This window comes from Octopus bimaculoides, chromosome 4 (assembly GCF_046866305.1).
Source record: "Octopus bimaculoides isolate indiv1 chromosome 4, ASM4686630v1, whole genome shotgun sequence".
Lineage (NCBI taxonomy): Eukaryota > Metazoa > Mollusca > Cephalopoda > Octopoda > Octopodidae > Octopus > Octopus bimaculoides.
The window spans coordinates 9,433,257-9,450,964 of record NC_142931.1 but is presented as its reverse complement, the minus strand read 5'-3'; the positions used below and the strand labels follow the sequence as shown (position 1 = coordinate 9,450,964).

General features: G+C 44.5%; 10 non-coding genes across 10 annotated transcripts; all 10 read left to right on the top strand.

Moving 5' to 3' along the window:
* Positions 1 to 790: 790 nt before the first annotated feature.
* Positions 791 to 873, top strand: Trnal-uaa (transfer RNA leucine (anticodon UAA)). Its single transcript has one exon. It is a non-coding gene; the product is annotated as a tRNA-Leu (tRNA).
* A 285-nt stretch (positions 874 to 1,158) lies between these two features.
* Positions 1,159 to 1,241, top strand: Trnal-uaa (transfer RNA leucine (anticodon UAA)). Its single transcript has one exon. It is a non-coding gene; the product is annotated as a tRNA-Leu (tRNA).
* Positions 1,242 to 2,914: 1,673 nt separating this feature from the next.
* Trnal-uaa (transfer RNA leucine (anticodon UAA)) lies at positions 2,915 to 2,997 on the top strand. The gene has a single exon. It is a non-coding gene; the product is annotated as a tRNA-Leu (tRNA).
* Positions 2,998 to 3,282: 285 nt separating this feature from the next.
* Trnal-uaa (transfer RNA leucine (anticodon UAA)) lies at positions 3,283 to 3,365 on the top strand. Its single transcript has one exon. It is a non-coding gene; the product is annotated as a tRNA-Leu (tRNA).
* Positions 3,366 to 5,040: 1,675 nt separating this feature from the next.
* On the top strand, positions 5,041 to 5,123 carry Trnal-uaa (transfer RNA leucine (anticodon UAA)). The gene has a single exon. It is a non-coding gene; the product is annotated as a tRNA-Leu (tRNA).
* Positions 5,124 to 5,408: 285 nt separating this feature from the next.
* Trnal-uaa (transfer RNA leucine (anticodon UAA)) lies at positions 5,409 to 5,491 on the top strand. Its single transcript has one exon. It is a non-coding gene; the product is annotated as a tRNA-Leu (tRNA).
* A 1,216-nt stretch (positions 5,492 to 6,707) lies between these two features.
* Positions 6,708 to 6,790, top strand: Trnal-uaa (transfer RNA leucine (anticodon UAA)). Its single transcript has one exon. It is a non-coding gene; the product is annotated as a tRNA-Leu (tRNA).
* A 1,456-nt stretch (positions 6,791 to 8,246) lies between these two features.
* Trnal-uaa (transfer RNA leucine (anticodon UAA)) lies at positions 8,247 to 8,329 on the top strand. The gene has a single exon. It is a non-coding gene; the product is annotated as a tRNA-Leu (tRNA).
* A 1,485-nt stretch (positions 8,330 to 9,814) lies between these two features.
* Positions 9,815 to 9,897, top strand: Trnal-uaa (transfer RNA leucine (anticodon UAA)). The gene has a single exon. It is a non-coding gene; the product is annotated as a tRNA-Leu (tRNA).
* Positions 9,898 to 16,949: 7,052 nt separating this feature from the next.
* Positions 16,950 to 17,032, top strand: Trnal-uaa (transfer RNA leucine (anticodon UAA)). Its single transcript has one exon. It is a non-coding gene; the product is annotated as a tRNA-Leu (tRNA).
* The last annotated feature ends 676 nt before the right edge of the window (positions 17,033 to 17,708 follow it).

Here is a 17,708-nt window from a genome sequence, read left to right as displayed (position 1 = left end):
CACACACACACATATATATATATATTTGTATACATATGCATAACAAATGAGGGGGTGTATTTCCACGTAGGAACAACTACAAAAGCTCTATCCCCTAATATTTGGACTGGTCGAGGACTATAATAGAAGATACTTGCATAAGATGCCGCGCAGTGGGAGTGAACACGAAACAACGTGGTTGCAAATCAAGCTTCTTCACCACATAGCAATTCCTGTGCCTGAAAGTAAAATATAAAAAAAGACATTAGCAGAGTGGGGTTCGAACCTAGGCTGACACTTGACCATTGTAACTTAAGTCCAACGCCTTAACCCCTCAGCCACCTTGCTGCTGACGGTCACTGTCCCAGAAATAATGTATCTGTTTATGAAATCCAGTCAAGAGCTAATTGTTTTAGATTCTTTCATGTCTAATGACGTGGTTAATAATTAGAGACTTCATAATCTGATTAATATGTCATTTACACATTTCTGTTTCTGGCCACAGAATCCCAGGCTCAGTCTCAATAATTTGTGCATTAGCCCCAAGCCGACCACTTATTCGTGACTGCATTTGATAGGCGGAAACTGAGAGAAGGTCGTTGTGTGTGTGTGTGTCTGTGTGTGTCAGCGATGGTGGGGGGACAAACACAGACACAAAGACACGCATATAGATATATATACAGGACAGGCTTCCTTCAGTTTCCGTCTACCAAGGCTTTTGGTCGGCTCAAGGCTATAGTAGCCTCTAGGCTGCATGTCTGGTTTGATCTCCATAAACAGATACATTATTTCCAGAAGGTAAACCACAAGCAGCACGATGGCCGAGTGGTTAAGGCGTTGGACTTAAGTTCCAATGGACAAGTGTCTGCGTGGGTTCGAACCCCACTCGTGCTATTTCGTTTTTATTTAATTTTTAGACATATAAACATGAGTATGTGATTAGAGAGCTCGATTTTCATCCTTGCCGATAGCAAGAGACACTAGCGCAAGGTGCCAGGCAGTGGGACTAAACGTGGAGCCATGAGGTTGGAAAGTGAGATACGTAAATGAGTTGTTAATTGGTTGAGAATTGACCACTTTATTAGACATGAAAGAATTTTAAAGCATTTCCCTCTAGGCTGCATGTCTGATTTCATCTCCATAAACAGATACATTATTTCCAGAGACTTAAGCACAAGCAGCACGATGGCCGAGTGGTTAAGGCGTTGGACTTAAGTTCCAATGGACAAGTGTCCGCGTGGGTTCGAACCCCACTCGTGCTATTTCCTTTTTATTTTACTTTTAGATATAAACAAGACTATGTGCTTAGGGAGCTCGATTTTCAACCACGTGGTATCGTTTTCTGCTGCACTTCGCTGCTTCTCGTGCATGGATCTTGTACTGTAGTCATGGATCTACGAAAGTGATAGTGAGGGGGATCTGTTCTACTGAAACCCTTCAATGCTTTTATTAATCCTTAGTTTAACTCTACATCATGTTTCATTTGTTTTCGTCCAGAATGGCCATTACAGGTCTTAATACTAGAATATATATATACTCATCCATACATAGATATGGTGGTAGTTGTCTACTCCTTATGCAACGTTTGACCACATCCTGTACCTACGCCTTAGCACCATCACGGCATCTGATGTGGGTTTTTTAACCAGACAATGTTCTGAAAAGACATCCACACAGACTGCACATCCGACGTGGACCACCAAGAGCTGCAGATAAATTCTGATCTTTGTGGATCTTAAAATGTCTTTTGATGCTTCCGTTGGATTTGCAAAACTTCTGGCAGACACTGCATTCAAAGGTCTACACGGACATAGAGACAGAATAGTTGGTGGAGGCTCGTTTTCCATGGGTTTGCAGATGAGCTTTGAGCTCAGCCAAAGCCAGGCATGGCCTGTCACAGACTGTGCACGCAAAAAGGTCATTGTCATTCACCGTCGCGATGCATTCTTCCTTGGGTCCGTTTTGAGTCTTACGTGTGTTATCCTCTCCTCTTACATGCTTTCACTCCACTCCACACTTTTCCCATACATACATACTTACATACATACATACATACATACATATATACATACACGCATACATATATACACATACACACAGACACACACACGCACGCACACACACACACACACACCCATATCCACACACACACACACATATATATATATATTTGTATACATATGCATAACAAATGAGGGGGTGTATTTCCACGTAGGAACAACTACAAAATCTCTATCCCCTAATATTTGGACTGGTCGAGGACTATAATAGAAGATACTTGCATAAGATGCCGCGCAGTGGGAGTGAACACGAAACAACGTGGTTGCAAATCAAGCTTCTTCACCACATAGCAATTCCTGTGCCTGAAAGTAAAATATAAAAAAAGACATTAGCAGAGTGGGGTTCGAACCTAGGCTGACACTTGACCATTGTAACTTAAGTCCAACGCCTTAACCCCTCAGCCACCTTGCTGCTGACGGTCACTGTCCCAGAAATAATGTATCTGTTTATGAAATCCAGTCAAGAGCTAATTGTTTTAGATTCTTTCATGTCTAATGACGTGGTTAATAATTAGAGACTTCATAATCTGATTAATATGTCATTTACACATTTCTGTTTCTGGCCACAGAATCCCAGGCTCAGTCTCAATAATTTGTGCATTAGCCCCAAGCCGACCACTTATTCGTGACTGCATTTGATAGGCGGAAACTGAGAGAAGGTCGTTGTGTGTGTGTGTGTGTGTGTGTGTCAGCGATGGTGGGGGGACAAACACAGACACAAAGACACGCATATAAATATATATACAGGACAGGCTTCCTTCAGTTTCCGTCTACCAAGGCTTTTGGTCGGCTCAAGGCTATAGTAGCCTCTAGGCTGCATGTCTGGTTTGATCTCCATAAACAGATACATTATTTCCAGAAGGTAAACCACAGGCAGCACGATGGCCGAGTGGTTAAGGCGTTGGACTTAAGTTCCAATGGACAAGTGTCCGCGTGGGTTCGAACCCCACTCGTGCTATTTCGTTTCTATTTAATTTTTAGACATATAAACATGAGTATGTGATTAGAGAGCTCGATTTTCATCCTTGCCGATAGCAAGAGACACTAGCGCAAGGTGCCAGGCAGTGGGACTAAACGTGGAGCCATGAGGTTGGAAAGTGAGATACGTAAATGAGTTGTTAATTGGTTGAGAATTGACCACTTTATTAGACATGAAAGAATTTTAAAGCATTTCCCTCTAGGCTGCATGTCTGATTTCATCTCCATAAACAGATACATTATTTCCAGAGGCTTAAGCACAAGCAGCACGATGGCCGAGTGGTTAAGGCGTTGGACTTAAGTTCCAATGGACAAGTGTCCGCGTGGGTTCGAACCCCACTCGTGCTATTTCCTTTTTATTTTACTTTTAGATATAAACAAGACTATGTGCTTAGGGAGCTCGATTTTCAACCACGTGGTATCGTGTTCTGCTGCACTTCGCTGCTTCTCGTGCATGGATCTTGTACTGTAGTCATGGATCTACGAAAGTGATAGTGAGGGGGATCTGTTCTACTGAAACCCTTCAATGCTTTTATTAATCCTTAGTTTAACTCTACATCATGTTTCATTTGTTTTCGTCCAGAATGGCCATTACAGGTCTTAATACTAGAATATATATATACTCATCCATACATACATATGGTGGTAGTTGTCTACTCCTTATGCAACGTTTGACCACATCCTGTACCTACGCCTTAGCACCATCACGGCATCTGATGTGGGTTTTTTAACCAGACAATGTTCTGAAAAGACATCCACACAGACTGCACATCCGACGTGGACCACCAAGAGCTGCAGATAAATTCTGATCTTTGTGGATCTTAAAATGTCTTTTGATGCTTCCGTTGGATTTGCAAAACCTCTGGCAGCCACTGCATTCAAAGGTCTACACGGACATAGAGACAGAATAGTTGGTGGAGGCTCGTTTTCCATGGGTTTGCAGATGAGCTTTGAGCTCAGCCAAAGCCAGGCATGGCCTGTCACAGACTGTGCACGCAAAAAGGTCATTGTCATTCACCGTCGCGATGCATTCTTCCTTGGGTCCGTTTTGAGTCTTACGTGTGTTATCCTCTCCTCTTACATGCTTTCACTCCACTCCACACTTTTCCCATACATACATACTTACATACATACATACATACATACATATATACATACACGCATACATATATACACATACACACAGACACACACACGCACGCACACACACACACACACACCCATATCCACACACACACACACATATATATATATATATTTATATACATATGCATAACAAATGAGGGGGTGTATTTCCACGTAGGAACAACTACAAAAGCTCTATCCCCTAATATTTGGACTGGTCGAGGACTATAATAGAAGATACTTGCATAAGATGCCGCGCAGTGGGAGTGAACACGAAACAACGTGGTTGCAAATCAAGCTTCTTCACCACATAGCAATTCCTGTGCCTGAAAGTAAAATATAAAAAAAGACATTAGCAGAGTGGGGTTCGAACCTAGGCTGACACTTGACCATTGTAACTTAAGTCCAACGCCTTAACCCCTCAGCCACCTTGCTGCTGACGGTCACTGTCCCAGAAATAATGTATCTGTTTATGAAATCCAGTCAAGAGCTAATTGTTTTAGATTCTTTCATGTCTAATGACGTGGTTAATAATTAGAGACTTCATAATCTGATTAATATGTCATTTACACATTTCTGTTTCTGGCCACAGAATCCCAGGCTCAGTCTCAATAATTTGTGCATTAGCCCCAAGCCGACCACTTATTCGTGACTGCATTTGATAGGCGGAAACTGAGAGAAGGTCGTTGTGTGTGTGTGTGTGTGTGTGTGTCAGCGATGGTGGGGGGACAAACACAGACACAAAGACACGCATATAAATATATATACAGGACAGGCTTCCTTCAGTTTCCGTCTACCAAGGCTTTTGGTCGGCTCAAGGCTATAGTAGCCTCTAGGCTGCATGTCTGGTTTGATCTCCATAAACAGATACATTATTTCCAGAAGGTAAACCACAGGCAGCACGATGGCCGAGTGGTTAAGGCGTTGGACTTAAGTTCCAATGGACAAGTGTCCGCGTGGGTTCGAACCCCACTCGTGCTATTTCGTTTCTATTTAATTTTTAGACATATAAACATGAGTATGTGATTAGAGAGCTCGATTTTCATCCTTGCCGATAGCAAGAGACACTAGCGCAAGGTGCCAGGCAGTGGGACTAAACGTGGAGCCATGAGGTTGGAAAGTGAGATACGTAAATGAGTTGTTAATTGGTTGAGAATTGACCACTTTATTAGACATGAAAGAATTTTAAAGCATTTCCCTCTAGGCTGCATGTCTGATTTCATCTCCATAAACAGATACATTATTTCCAGAGGCTTAAGCACAAGCAGCACGATGGCCGAGTGGTTAAGGCGTTGGACTTAAGTTCCAATGGACAAGTGTCCGCGTGGGTTCGAACCCCACTCGTGCTATTTCCTTTTTATTTTACTTTTAGATATAAACAAGACTATGTGCTTAGGGAGCTCGATTTTCAACCACGTGGTATCGTGTTCTGCTGCACTTCGCTGCTTCTCGTGCATGGATCTTGTACTGTAGTCATGGATCTACGAAAGTGATAGTGAGGGGGATCTGTTCTACTGAAACCCTTCAATGCTTTTATTAATCCTTAGTTTAACTCTACATCATGTTTCATTTGTTTTCGTCCAGAATGGCCATTACAGGTCTTAATACTAGAATATATATATACTCATCCATACATACATATGGTGGTAGTTGTCTACTCCTTATGCAACGTTTGACCACATCCTGTACCTACGCCTTAGCACCATCACGGCATCTGATGTGGGTTTTTTAACCAGACAATGTTCTGAAAAGACATCCACACAGACTGCACATCCGACGTGGACCACCAAGAGCTGCAGATAAATTCTGATCTTTGTGGATCTTAAAATGTCTTTTGATGCTTCCGTTGGATTTGCAAAACCTCTGGCAGCCACTGCATTCAAAGGTCTACACGGACATAGAGACAGAATAGTTGGTGGAGGCTCGTTTTCCATGGGTTTGCAGATGAGCTTTGAGCTCAGCCAAAGCCAGGCATGGCCTGTCACAGACTGTGCCTAATACATGAAAGATTACTATCACGATTTGGGTTCGAACCCACGCGGACACTTGTCCATTGGAAATTAAGTCGAACGCCGTAACTACTCGGCCATCGTTCTGCTGGAGTCTTCGAACCCAGAAATAATGTACCTGTTCATGATATCCAGTCAAGCGCTAATTGTTTTAGAATCTTTCATGTCTAATGACGTGGTTAATAATTAGAGACTTCATAATCTGATTAACATGTCATTTACATATTTCTGTTTCTGGCCACAGAATCCCAGGCTCAGTCTCAATAATTTGTGTATTAGCCCCAAGCCGACCACTTATTCGTGACTGTATTTGATAGGCGGAAACTGAGAGAAGGTCGTTGTGTGTGTGTGTGTGTGTGTGTGTGTATGTCAGCGATGGTGGGGGGACAAACACAGACACAAAGACACGCATATAAATATATATACAGGACGGGCTTCCTTCAGTTTCCGTCTACCAAGGCTTTTGGTCGGCTCAAGGCTATAGTAGCCTCTAGGCTGCATGTCTGGTTTGATCTCCAAAAACAGATACATTATTTCCAGAAGGTAAACCACAAGCAGCACGATAGCCGAGTGGTTAAGGCGTTGGACTTAAGTTCCAACGGACAAGTGTCCGCGTGGGTTCGAACCCCACTTCTGCTATTTCCTTTTTATTTTACTTTTAGATATAAACAAGACTATGTGCTTAGGGAGCTCGATTTTCAACCACCTGGTATCGTGTTCTGCTGCAGTTCGCTGCTTCTTGTGCATGGATCTTGTACTGTAGTCATGGATCTACGAAAGTGATAGTGAGGGGGATCTGTTCTACTGAAACCCTTCAATGCTTTTATTAATCCTTAGTTTAACTCTACATCATGTTTCATTTGTTTTCTTCCAGAATGGCCATTACAGGTCTTAATACTAGAATATATATATACTCATCCATACATAGATATGGTGGTAGTTGTTTACTCCTTATGCAACGTTTGACCACATCCTGTACCTACGCCTTAGCACCATCACGGCATCTGATGTGGGTTTTTTAACCAGACAATGTTCTGAAAAGACATCCACACAGACTGCACATCCGACGTGGACCACCAAGAGCTGCAGATAAATTCTGATCTTTGTGGATCTTAAAATGTCTTTTGATGCTTCCGTTGGATTTGCAAAACTTCTGGCAGACACTGCATTCAAAGGTCTACACGGACATAGAGACAGAATAGTTGGTGGAGGCTCGTTTTCCATGGGTTTGCAGATGAGCTTTGAGCTCAGCCAAAGCCAGGCATGGCCTGTCACAGACTGTGCACGCAAAAAGGTCATTGTCATTCACCGTCGCGATGCATTCTTCCTTGGGTCCGTTTTGAGTCTTACGTGTGTTATCCTCTCCTCTTACATGCTTTCACTCCACTCCACACTTTTCCCATACATACATAGTTACATACATACATACATACATACATACATACATATATACATACATGCATACATATATACACATACACACACACACAGACACACACACGCACCCCCCACACATATATATATGTATGCATATGCATAACAAAAGAGGGGGTGTATTTCCACGGAGGAACAACTACAAAAGCACTATCCCCTAATATTTGCACTGGTCGAGGACTATAATAGAAGATACTTGCATAAGATGCCGCGCAGTGGGAGTGAACACGAAACATCGTGGTTGCAAATCAAGCTTCTTCACCACATAGCCATCCCTGTGCCTGAAAGTAAAATATAAAAAATAGCACGAGTGGGGTTCGAACCCACGCGGACACTTGTCTTAACCCCTGGCGACAGAATCCCAGGCTCAGTCTCAATAATTTGTGCATTAGCCCCAAGCCGACCACTTATTCGTGACTGCATTTGATAGGCGGATACTGAGAGAAGGTCGTTGTGTGTGTGTGTGTGTGTGTGTCAGCGATGGTGGGGGGACAAACACAGACACAGAGACACGCATATAAATATATATACACGACGGGCTTCCTTCAGTTTCCATCTACCAAGGCTTTTGGTCGGCTCAAGGCTATAGTAGCTTCTAGGCTGCATGTCTGGTTTGATCTCCATAAACAGATACATTATTCCCAGAAGTTAAACGACAAGCAGCACGATGGCCGAGTGGTTAAGGCGTTGGACTTAAGTTCCAATGGACAAGTGTCCGCGTGGGTTCGAACCCCACTCGTGCTATTTCGATTTTATTTTATTTCTAGACATACACATGACTATGTGATTAGCGAGCTCGATTTTCATCCGCGTGGTGTCGGGCTCAGCTGCACTCCGCTGCTTCTGCCAAAAACAGACACAATGACTCACACACACATACACACGCACACACACACACATATATATATATATATATATATATATACACGACAGGCTTCTTTAAGTTTCCGTCTACGAAGGCTTTGTTCGGACTGAGGCTTTAGTAGAAGACATTTGCCGAAGTTACCACGGAATAGGACTGAACCCAGATCCGAGTGGTTTGAGAGTGGCTGAGTACCCCTGGAGAGCTTATTATTGGCTTCAAATTTTGAAACAAAGCCAGACATTGCGGTGGAGGGATTTAGTCGATCACATCGACCCCGGTACTCAACTGGTATTCATTTTATGGACGCCGAAATGATAAAAGGCAGTGTCGACCTCGGCGAAATTTGAACTCAGAATGTCGAGTCGGACGAAATGCCATGGTATATATATAGGTATATATTTATGTATATCTGTTCTTGTTCCTCCCCATCGTCGCTTGACAACCGATTATGGTGTGTTTGGCGAAAGAGAACGATGGAATAAGTGCTAGGCTTATAATTTCTTCGACTAATCCCTTTTAAGGCGGTGCTCCAGTATGACAGCAGTCAAATGACTGAAACAAGTAAAACGCTAAAAGAATAAAACAACATATATGTACACACACATATATATATACACACACAAACACAGAACAAGCAGGTAAGACAGACGGGAGGACTAATAGGGAGACAGACAGAAAATAGAAAAGCCCCACCCCACTAATATTTGCAAAAGATATCGCGCAGTGGGACCGAACACGAAACAACGTGGTTGCAAATCAAGCTTCTTCAGCACATAGCCATCGCTGTGCCTAATACATAAAAGATTACTAACACGAGTGGGGTTCGAACCCATGCGGACACTTGTCCATTGGAAATTAAGTCGAACGCCGTAACTACTCGGACATCGTTCTGCTGGAGTCTTCGAACCCAGAAAGAATGTATCTGTTCATGATATCCAGTCAAGCGCTAATTGTTTTAGAATCTTTCATGTCTAATGACGTGGTTAATAATTAGAGACTTCATAATCTGATTAACATGTCATTTACATATTTCTGTTTCTGGCCACAGAATTCCAGGCTCAGTCTCAATAATTTGTGCATTAGCCCCAAGCCGACCACTTATTCGTGACTGGATTTGATAGGCGGAAACTGAGAGAAGGTCGTTGTGTGTGTGTGTGTGTGTGTGTGTGTGTGTGTGTCAGCGATGGTGGGGGGACAAACACAGACACAAAGACACGCATATAAATATATATACAGGACGGGCTTCCTTCAGTTTCCGTCTACCAAGGCTTTTGGTCGGCTCAAGGCTATAGTAGCCTCTAGGCTGCATGTCTGGTTTGATCTCCATAAACAGATACATTATTTCCAGAAGGTAAACCACATGCAGCACGATGGCCGAGTGGTTAAGGCGTTGGACTTAAGTTCCAATGGACAAGTGTCCGCGTGGGTTCGAACCCCACTCGTGCTATTTCGTTTTTATTTAATTTTTAGACATATAAACATGAGTATGTGATTAGAGAGCTCGATTTTCATCCTTGCCGATAGCAAGAGACACTAGCGCAAGGAGCCAGGCAGTGGGACTAAACGTGGAGCCATGAGGTTGGAAAGTGAGATACCTAAATGAGTTGTTAATTGGTTGAGAATTGACCACTTTATTAGACATGAAAGAATTTTAAAGCATTTCCCTCTAGGCTGCATGTCTGATTTCATCTCCATAAACACATACATTATTTCCAGAGGCTTAAGCACAAGCAGCATGATGGCCGAGTGGTTAAGGCGTTGGACTTAAATTCCAATGGACAAGCGTCCACGTAGGTTCGAACACCACTCGTGCTATTTCCTTTTTATTTTACTTTTAGATATAAACAAGACTATGTGCTTAGGGAGCTCGATTTTCAACCACATGGTATCGTGTTCTGCTGCACTTCGCTGCTTCTTGTGCATGGATCTTGTACTGTAGTCCTGATCTACGAAAGTGATAGTGAGGGGGATCTGTTCTACTGAAACCTTTCAATGCATTTATTAATCCTTAGTTTAACTCTACATCATGTTTCATTTGTTTTCGTCCAGAATGGCCATTACAGGTCTTAATACTAGAATATATATATACTCATCCATACATAGATATGGTGGTAGTTGTCTACTCCTTATGCAACGTTTGACCACATCCTGTACCTACGCCTTAGCACCATCACGGCATCTGATGTGGGTTTTTTAACCAGACAATGTTCTGAAAGGACATCCACTCAGACTGCACATCCGACGTGGACCACCAAGAGCTGCAGATAAATTCTGATCTTTGTGGATCTTAAAATGTCTTTTGATGCTTCCGTTGGATTTGCAAAACTTCTGGCAGACACTGCATTCAAAGGTCTACACAGACATAGAGACAGAATAGTTGGTGGAGGCTCATTTTCCATGGGTTTGCAGATGAGCTTTGAGCTCAGCCAAAACCAGGCATGGCCTGTCACAGACTGTGCACGCAAAAAGGTCATTGTCGTTCACCGTCGCGATGCATTCTTCCTTGGGTCTGTTTTGAGTCTTACATGTGTTATCCTCTCCTCTTACATGCTTTCACTCCACTCCACACTTTTCCCATACATACATACTTACATACATACATACATACATGCATACATATATACACATACACACAGACACACACACGCCCCCCCACATATATATATATATATATTTTTATTTATGCATTGTTGTCTCTCAAATATTTAAAATCTACAATTAAGAGCCCTATCTACTCGCTGGCGGTACCTACCCACCACTACCCATTTTCCTTTATTCAAAAATTCTTATCGCTCCTTAAAATTATGGCTTTTAAGTGTTGATTTCTCAGCCCAAGAATTACAGCGTGATGTGCTGCTTGACTGGTCCCCCCCCCTCTCTCTCTCTCTCTCTCTCTCTTTATATATATATATGATGATGATGATGATGATCTTTTCTCCCGCCATGCCTCTGTCTACCCCTCCATCCTCTCTCTACCCTTCGTAGTTTTTCCTTAAGGTCTTCAGGTTCTGGCTATATATAAATGAGAAACCCATTCTAAATTATCTCGCTGACGTACTACGACGAAATACCCAAGATGCAGATAAGATAGAGATTTTTTTATTTATTTACGGCCTCAAACCATCTCAATACCTTGCGCTTTAGTTTTGCCCCCTATTATTTATCTTGTTTCTCTCCATGAAATTCAATTGAATTCAGTTGTTGTCTTAAATTCATGCTTATTCATTTTCTAAGCTTCCTAAATTCATGCTACGTTATATTCTAATCACCCAGAATTCATTGCTCTTTTGAAAAATTACGATTTATGCATTGTTGTCTCTCAAATATTTAAAATCTACAATTAAGAGCCCTATCTACTCGCTGGCGGTAACCCGCCCTCCCACACCCTCCACCGGAAGTTCATTCGTCTGTCATCCCTCTGTCATCCCACCCCCTCCACCGGAAGTTCATTCCTCTGTCATCCCACCCCCTCCACCGGAAGTTCATTCCTCTGTCATCCCACCCCCTCCACCGGAAGTTCATTCCTCTGTCATCCCACCCATCCACCGGAAGTTCATTCCTCTGTCATCCCACCCCCTCCACCGGAAGTTCATTCCTCTGCCATCCCACCCCTCCACCGGAAGTTCATTTCTCTGTCATCCCGCCCCCTCCACCGGAAGTTCATTCCTCTGTCATCCCACCCCTCCACCGGAAGTTCATTCCTCTGTCATCCCACCCCTCCACCGGAAGTTCATTCCTCTGTCATCCCACCCCCTCCACCGGAAGTTCATTCCTCTGTCATCCCACCCCCTCCACCGGAAGTTCATTCCTCTGCCATCCCGCCCCTCCACCGGAAGTTCATTTCTCTGTCATCCCGCCCCCTCCACCGGAGGTTAATTCCTCTGTCATCCCGCCCCCTCCACCGGAAGTTCATTCCTCTGTCATCCCACCCCCTCCACCGGAAGTTCATTCCTCTGTCATCCCACCCCCTCCACCGGAAGTTCATTCCTCTGTCATCCCACCCCCTCCACCGGAAGTTCATTCCTCTGTCATCCCGCCCCCTCCACCGGAAGTTCATTCCTCTGTCATCCCGCCCCCTCCACCGGAAGTTCATCCCTCTGTCATCCTGTCAACCTCGGCTGTCTCCCGGAACCCATCTAGTGGCCTTGGCCATCCTCTCCCCTACCTTTGGGTAGCGCATTAAGGTTGAGAAATGTTTGCAGGTTGTAGGTACTGTTTTGCTTATGAATTCTTCCAATTGCAAGTTTTCTTTTCAGGTACACGACACTGCTTTTCCCCTTCCCAGGCTACAGGCCCACACCCCCAACACCCATACTGTTAGGATTGGCACTCTCAACGTCGGCACGCTGAAAGGTAGATCTGGTGAAATTGTTGAGATGCTTGAACGGAGATGCGTAGATATGTGCTGCATCCAGGAAGTAAGATGGAGAGGAGGTTCTGCAAGGTTCCTCACAGGCAAAGAACACAGGTACAAGATTTTCTGGGCAGGGAACACTGACGGGGTCGGGGGCGTAGGAATACTTCTAGCGGAGAAATGGGTGGATAAGGTAATCGAGGTCGTTAGAGTAAGTGACAGAGTACTTAAGATCAGACTAGTGCTTCATCATAGATTAGCTACTGTCATCTCAGCCTATGCACCTCAACCTGGGCTACCAGATGGTCTGAAAGACCAATTCTATGACACCCTCTTGCAAACTACCTCGTCGACGAGTGACAGGGACCTTCTCTTTGTGGCTGGAGACTTCAACGGTCATGTCGGACGTCGTGCTGGGGGCTTCCATGGCATACATGGAGGCTATGGCTTCGGTTCCCGCAACGAGGAGGGAACCAGACTGCTGGAGTTCTGTGATGCAACCAATCTTATGGTCTGCAATACCAACTTCAGGAAACCTGCCAGTCACCTAGTCACCTACCGCTCCGGCAGACACTCTAGCCAAATCGACTACATCCTCGCCAGAAATAGGGAAAGAGGGCGGCTTATAAATGCCAAAACCTACCCTGGCGAAGAATGTACCCCACAACATAGATTAGTAGTTAGCGACTTTGGGATCAAGGCAAAATGGGTGCCCAGAATTAGACAGGCTTGGAGAAGAAGGGTGTGGAAGCTTAAAGACCCTGCAAACGGACAGAGACTTAGAGACAAGTTACTTGAAGCATTTAACGAAATAGAAGGGGATATAGCATCATACAACGTGGAAGACAATTGGAGATTTCTGCGGGACAACCTGTTGAAAGCCACCGACCAGATTTGTGGGTGGTGTAAGGTCCCCTCCCAACCCAGAGTAACGTGGTGGTGGAACAAGGAGGTAGACAGGGCTATTAGACAAAAGAAACAAGCTTGGAAGGACTGGAAGAACGGTGGTAGCAGGGAATTGTACCAATGTGCCAGAAGGGAGGTTAGGCGACAGGTTTATTTAGCCAGAGGGGAAGCAGATAAGGAAAGATTTGCCAATGTTCTGCGCCGTGAGGACCAAAGACTCGAGGTATTTCGTGTTGCAAGACAGTGTAGGAGAGAGAATAGTGATGTTGTAGGAGAGAAATGTGTTCGCATGGATGATGGTACGCTTGCATTAAATGAGGATGCAAAGAAAGAGGTCTGGAGATGCCACTACGATAGATTGCTTAATAAAGAGAATGAATGGGAGAAAGAGAGCCTGCCTTATGTCGACCCAATAGAGGGACCAGCTATCCGAGTTGATAGTACCAGGGTAGATAAAGCAATTAAGAGTATGAAGACCGGGAAAGCCCCCGGCCCATCAGAAATCACTGCAGAGATGCTCAAAATATCTGGCAGTGTTGGCTATAGCCTAGTCACCCGTATTACGAACCAGGTGATACACGAAGGAGTCATACCCTATGACTGGTGTAGCAGCATCATAGTCAACTGCTACAAAGGTAAAGGGGACGCTTTAGATACAAATAATTACAGAGGCATCAAGCTGTTAGATCAGGTTATGAAAGTTACAGAGAGGGTCATAGCCCAACTAATTAGGGAGCGAATCAATTTAGATGAGATGCAGTTTGGGTTCGTGCCAGGTAAAAGCACTACTGATGCCTTATTTCTAGTGAGACAGTTGCAAGAGAAATACCTAGCCAAGGATAAACCTCTGTACCTGGCTTTCGTTGACATGGAGAAAGCCTTTGACAGGGTCCCCCGATCCCTTATCTGGTGGTCAATGAGGAAACTTGGGATAGAAGAATGGCTAGTGAGAGCTGTGCGAGCCATGTACAGAGATGCGGCCAGTAAGGTGAGGGTTGGAAATGAGTACAGCAATGAATTCCGGGTAGAGGTAGGGGTCCACCAAGGTTCCGTCCTCAGCCCCCTATTATTTACCATAGTCCTCCAGGCAATCACAGAGGAGTTCAAGACAGGTTGCCCCTGGGAGCTCCTCTATGCTGATGACCTTGCCCTAATTGCGGAGTCACTATCAGAACTAGAGGAGAAGTTTCAGGTGTGGAAGCAAGGTCTAGAATTGAAGGGCCTTAGAGTCAACCTAGCTAAAACCAAAATCCTAATAAGTAGGAAGGTAGATAAAACACAAACCCCTTCAGGTAGATGGCCCTGCTCAGTATGTAGAAAAGGAGTAGGTAGTAACTCTATAAGATGTACCCGGTGCAAGCTATGGACACATAAGAGGTGCAGCAACATCAAAGGCAGGTTAACTAGCAAGTTAGTTTTTGTTTGTGGCAGATGTTCAGGTGCAATAAAGACTGCAAACAAACAGGAAACAACTTCTATCTCATTCCAGGGTGAAAAACTAGAGGTAGTCGATAGCTTCCGCTATCTGGGCGACCAAGTTAGTAGTGGGGGTGGGTGCGCTGAAAGTGTAGCTGCTAGAATAAGAATAGCCTGGGCAAAGTTTAGAGAGCTCTTACCCCTGCTGGCGACAAAGGGACTCTCACTCAGAGTAAAAGGCAGACTGTATGACGCATGCGTACGAACAACCATGCTACATGGCAGTGAAACATGGGCTGTAACTGCTGAGGACATACGTAAGCTCGCAAGGAATGAAGCCAGTATGCTCCGTTGGATGTGTAAAGTCAATGTGAATACCCGTCAGAGTGTAAGTATCTTGAGAGAAAAGCTGAACATTAGAAGCATCAGTTGTGGCGTGCAAGAAAGACGATTGCGCTGGTATGGACATGTGGTGAGAATGGAGGAGGATAGCTGCGTGAAAAAGTGCCACACCCTAACAGTTGAGGGAACCCGTGGAAGAGGTAGGCCCAGGAAGACCTGGGCTGAGGTGGTGAGGCAAGACCTTCGTACATTGGGCCTCACCGAGGCGATGACTACGGACCGAGACCTTTGGAAATGGGCTGTGCGTGAGAAGACCCGGCAAGCCAAGTAAGATCGTTGCCAGTGCCCCTGGACTGGTTCTTGTGCGGGTGGCACATGAGATGCACCATTTTGAGCGTGGCCGTTGCCAGTACCGCCTGACTGGCTCCTGTAGGATTTTCGAGCGAGATCGTTGCCAGTGCCCCTGGACTGGCTTGTGCGGGTGGTACATAAAAGACACCATTTCGAGCGTGGCTGTTTTCGTGCGGGTGACACGTAAAAGCACCCACTACACTCTCTGAGTGGTTGGCGTTAGGAAGGGCATCCAGCTGTAGAAACTCTGCCAAATCAGACTGGAGCCTGGTGTTGCCATCCGGTTTCACCAGTCCTCAGTCAAATCGTCCAACCCATGCTAGCATGGAAAGCGGACGTTAAACGATGATGATGATGATGATGATATATGTATGCATATGCATAACAAATGAGGGGGTGTATTTCCACGTAGGAAGAACTACAAAAGCTCTATCCCCTAATATTTGGACTGGTCGAGGACTATAATAGAAGATACTTGCATAAGATGCCGCGCAGTGGGATTGAACACGAAACAACGTGGTTGCAAATCAAGCTTCTTCACCACATAGCAATCCCTGTGCCTGAAAGTAAAATATAAAAAAAGACATTAGCACGAGTGGGGTTCAAACACAGGCGGACACTTGTCCATTAGAACTTAAGTCCAACGCCTTAACCCCTCGGCCATCGGGCCGCTGACGTTCAATGAAATAAAGTGTCTGTTTATGAAATCCAGACAAGAGCTAATTGTTTTAGATCTTTCATGTCTAATGACGTGGTTAATAATTAAAGACTTCATAATCTGATTAACATTTCATTTACATATTTCTGTTTCTGGCCACAGAATCCCAGGCTCAGTCTCAATAATTTGTGCATTAGCCCCAAGCCGACCACTTATTCGTGACTGGATTTGATAGGCGGAAACTGAGAGAAGGTCGTTGTGTGTGTATGTGTGTGTGTGTGTCAGCGATGGTGGGGGGGGGGACAAACACAGACACAAAGACACGCATATAAATATATATACAGGACGGGCTTCCTTCAGTTTCCGTCTACCAAGGCTTTTGGTCGGCTCAAGGCTATAGTAGCCTCTAGGCTGCATGTCTGGTTTGAACTCCATAAACAGATACATTATTTTCAGGAGATAAACCATAAGCAGCATGATTGCCGAGTGGTTAAGGCGTTGGACTTAAGTTCCAATGGACAAGTGTCCGCGTGGGTTCGAACCCCACTCGTGCTATTTCGTTTTTATTTTATTTCTAGACATACACATGACTATGTGATTAGCGAGCTCGATTTTCATCCTCGTGGTGTCGGGTTCAGTTGCACTCCGCTGCTTCTGACAAAAACAGACACAAAGACTCACACACACATACACACGCCCCCCCCCCCCACATATATATATATATATATATACACGACAGGCTTCTTTAAGTTTCCGTCTACCAAGGCTTTGGTCGGCTTGAGGCTTTAGTAGAAGACATTTGCCCAAGTTACCACGGAATAGGACTGAACCCAGATCCGAGTGGTTTGAGAGTGGCTGAGTACCCCTGGAAAACTTATTCTTGGCTTCAAATTTTGAAACAAAGCCACACATTTCGGTGGAGGGATTTAGTCGATCACATCGACCCCGGTACTCAACTGGTATTCATTTTATGGACGCCGAAATGATAAAAGGCAGTGTCGACCTCGGCGAAATTTGAACTCAGAATGTCGAGTCGGACGAAATGCCATGGTATATATATAGGTATATATTTATGTATATCTGTTCTTGTTCCTCCCCATCGTCGCTTGACAACCGATTATGGTGTGTTTGGCGAAAGAGAACGTTGGAATAAGTGCTAGGCTTATAATTTCTTCGACTAATCCCTTTTAAGGCGGTGCTCCAGTATGACGGCAATCAAATGACTGAAACA